The sequence below is a fragment of the Melopsittacus undulatus genome, chromosome 2 (assembly GCF_012275295.1).
Source record: "Melopsittacus undulatus isolate bMelUnd1 chromosome 2, bMelUnd1.mat.Z, whole genome shotgun sequence".
Classification (NCBI taxonomy): Eukaryota; Metazoa; Chordata; class Aves; order Psittaciformes; family Psittaculidae; genus Melopsittacus; species Melopsittacus undulatus.
Genome location: NC_047528.1, coordinates 84,486,821 through 84,491,225, shown reverse-complemented (window position 1 = coordinate 84,491,225; position 4,405 = coordinate 84,486,821).

Genomic DNA, 4,405 nt, shown 5'->3' with positions numbered 1-4,405 from the left:
CGTGCCTGTTTTGCTCTAAGTAGAATATGTACACAGCTGAAATGACATAGTTGTCTGTTGAGCAGGCTGAGAAGGAACAGTCTGCTTATACTGATGAATATGTCCTGTACTCAGTTACTATAATAAAGGAGTCATATCAAAACACACAGCAGAGGGCGAGGGAGGGGGGTTAGAGGGGGAGAGATGTAGGATCTTGCTGTAACCCCTCATCTCACCTGTCCATAGAACAAATAGCACAAGGTAGGTGTCTGGGTGTCACAGAGCCCATACTGTCTTTATAAAAATGCGAGTATTGTTACATCAGAAAACCAAATTGCTTTTAATGTGCTAAATAACTAAGGCCATATGTTGAAATGGGAATCTATACTGAGCACCTTGTTCGAATGGGGGAATTTATTCATGATATGCAGATTTCCTTTTCACATTTCAAATAACTTATACTTTCTTTCCATTTTAATTCTGAAAGCTTCGTTACTTTTTACCCTGGGGAAAAACAAAACAAAACAAAAAACAAGTACTTTTTTTGACTCTGAAACAAGTTGTTGCAAAAATGGAAAATCATGTTTAAAATACTAAAGACACAATACCGTGATGTTTCTACTTTTTGACAATTTACTGTCATCCTCTGCATCACTGAGTACCTCTCATGAACAGGTGGCAGTGTGGATACCGCCAGCTGAAAACAAAAGGAGAATGGAGGGCAGAAACCTTGTCATTGGTGGACTGTCACAACAAGCACGTAACAGGCACGAGGGTGGAGTGTACAGAGTGGAAATTACATCATGGAAAAGGAATTCAGAGCAGGCAGCAAGTATGGCGAGGGTAAAGAAGGATGGGGAGGTGTCTGAAGATTTGTTTTCTTGTGAAATGCAAGTACAATGAGGGAGGAAGTTCATGGGAAACTATGAATCCACAGCCACCGGGGAGTGGGCAAGCAAGCCAAAGGTGATGGAAGGTGTACTTCCTGAAATATGCATTAAAATACTGGTTATAGTGTGTATAGGTTTAGGGGGCATATTCTGGAAGGGTTTGAACTGGGCTCAGTGCTCAAATTTTGGATCTTATGTGTGTCTACATGTTGACACAAGGTCAGAGGAGCCCGCTGGTTTACTGGGGGAAGTAATGACGTGTAGGGTGAAGGTGTCTTACTCAAACCTTGTCTATCCAAACATGCTGAGTGCTAGGAACTGGCATGCCCAAAGACGTCCCAGCAGTTTTGACAGTCCTGAGCACTTCACAGCACGACTGGTATCCACCGTAAAAGTAGGCCTGTGCTCTGCTGCTAACCAGATGAAGTGTGGCTGGAAGTATGACGTGAATGAGAGAAAATGTGTGGAAGATGGTGTATCAGCCCAAGTTTATTCCCACAAAATGCATTTTAAGCATGAGCAAGCCACAGTGGAAACAAATGATCTGAGGTATGCAAGTGATGCTGAGTACTCCAGTGTACAAATTCAGGCAAACAAGGCTAAAGCAAAACTCTTTGAGACTTTACAAAATCTTTTAAGTTGATATTTTGGTGTTTTGTCTGTAGACAGTTGTAATGCTTGCTTGTTTCTGTACCTTAGAGAAGTACTTTCTAAGTCAACATTTTTGGAGATAGAGAGGAATTTTTCTTCTATTATTAACTTCCTGATACTCCCTTGACAGCAGTACTCCTGAGATTTACCAGAAGGCAGTAGTATTAAATCTTCCAAGTATCAAAAAAAAAAGTGTCTGGAATTTGACACAAGAAGCATTGCAACCTAAGGAAGGCTGAGTTTTACAATTTCTTTTTTTTTTGAGTTAGTGAACTTTTTTGGTTTGTGAGGAGAAACGCTGGATCAGGCAGCCAGGTGGAAAAACTGGTTCAGTGTCTCATTAAGAGCATGGTCTGTATGTAGTTCCCCCCCAATAAAACTATACAGATCTGCAATCCAGTGGGTCATTGCCTACTCTTAGAGCATCTGGTTTGACTGGTATATAGAAGCTCATAATTCCATGAGGAGTGTATGAATTGTGAGTGAAATACAGGTATTCAGATAAGTTTTGAATTGTGATACCAAAATCACACAAGGTATATTCAACAATACCTTTTGTGCTATCAAATAACAATGTGCTATCCGCTATTGCCTATTCTGCTTTCCTTTCTCAGTCCATTTTCTTTTGCTTTTACAGACCCATGATATCATGCTATTGAAATATAAGATTTGATACATAAATGAGTGAAAATGTTAGGCCTGCCACTGCAAGAGGATCTCTAAATGCATACAGCTAGACAGCAGGTGTTCATGGTGGAGAGGAGCTAGGGGAATGTTATCCCTGATGGTGGGTTCATCTTGGAAATAGATGAATGGTGACTTCTGTGTTTTGGGAATGATACCGAAGTTGGGTTCAATTCCTGCCTGCCTTGCAGATCCTATGCTTTGCAGCCCCCTCCCCTAGGAGAGGGAAGGTAGTAATTTGGCACCTTTCTGTCAAACATGCTGAAGAGTAATATGGCTGAAACACCTCAAGTGTGAGTACTGGGACAGGCAGCAGAACTGTTTTATGTACCTGGTCATGGTTACTGTAGTGGTACCATGTATGTTATGTTACACTGAAGCAGTTGCACAACAGGGCAGCAGGGAGAAGAGATGTCAGTTTGCCTTTTGCACGCTGGATGGGATCTAATCCTCTTCTGAAAGGTGACTGCACTTCTCTGGGGACTACCAGTCAGACTTGACTTGGATAAGGTTTTGGAGTTTGGGTAAAGTTAACAAAGAGAAATCAAGAGCATGAGTGGGGGACAAACAGGGAGCCCATGGTCCCATGTCAAGGTGAGAAACAGCTGGGAGCAGTGACCTTGCTGTCTTCAGAAGAAACAGATCCAGAGCCAAGCTTCAAGGGTGACAAATACTACAAGACTCCCAAAAGATCTCTGGAGTTGGTTTCAATTCCATGAGAGGTGCTGGAGTTCAAACCCTGAACACACTCCCACTGAATGTAAGCTTCCTGCGATGCTTTTGCCCTTGTAGATGCCTTTGATCACTACATACCTTCTGAGCTGTGCTGTACTGTGCACCCTAACTAAAACCCTGTCCTGGAGGGAGATGTGGCCTACTGTGCAAAGCTAGGCTGGGCAGGACATGGTGGGTTTTTGGATGGTCCTCAGTCCCGCCACATTTCCAGATTAGATACAAACAGCTGTCTCCGGATGAAGATGAAACCAGCAGTAACTGTGATAAATCATAATGGTACAGTAGGATACAGAATTTCTGCAGCAGCAGACAAACCTTGGTACATAACCATGATGAATGGATTCATAAATGCCTTCCTAAGTAAGAGGAATATTTTCTGACTCAGAGCTGCTGTGGGCCTACGTACTTTGTCTCCAGGTTGCTGTTCTAACAGCTGTCGTAGGAGGCTGAATCACAGATATTGTCTTAAATTGTTTCCATTGAAAGCAAGTCAAGTTTTTTTGCTCAGAGAATTTTACAATATTAGTTACTTAAAATGTATTCAGCTGGTGAAGATTCAACTCTTTTAAAATAGTTTCTTAGCTGCTACATCTGTTTTAGGTTTTGATTTCTTTTTTCCCTTTTAACTGCTTATCTATTTTTCTCATCAATTGGAATAAGAAAGCTAAACTATTCAAGTCACTTGGAAGTTAAGAAAATAAGAAAGCAAGGCTCAACATTATACTTATCTTGGAATAACAGGATGGCAGGGTTGCTAATTTCAACTCTATCAATGGATAGCTCAGTCATGAAAATGTGAAAAAGTGAAATGAATGGCAACTGAGAAATGTGACACCCCCTCCCCCCCTTTCTACACACGCACTTTGTTTCTCTGTATACCCACTTCTTCCATTGATGCTACAAAGAAACATGTTTCAGGATTTGTAGTGGTTATCATTTTTCAAAGTAAGTATGCCTGCTATAAAGCTGTGTAACAAAGTACTTGTTAAACTAATATCAAGAATTTCTAATGTAAATGTTTAGAATACCTAATTTCCAGGGCCTAATTGCTAGCAACTTAAATTATTACATCAATGAAATTTGGTTGAGGGGAAGCCAAAACAGATTCATGTAATGAAATAGGAAGTCCTAGCTTGAGAAAATAATTTTCACAGTGTAACATCTGAAAATCTTTGCAGCTGTTGTATTAAAAGAAAAACTGCTGAATTATTCTGAATTTTCTAACACATGGACATTTTAACATAAAAGATCATGCAACTTGCAAAAGGAGCAAGCAAAGATACTGAGAAGTGTAAGTGTGAACAGACTACACTCCATTTGTTTGAAAACAACCCATGCCTGACTGAAGTGCAATGCCATTATATTCCATATCAAACATTGTAATTCTAACGTGCTTATTTTTATGGCTGTTTTTAAAGCTGTAAGAATGTGGCAACATGGTGGTTTAGGTCTCAAATTTTAAAATG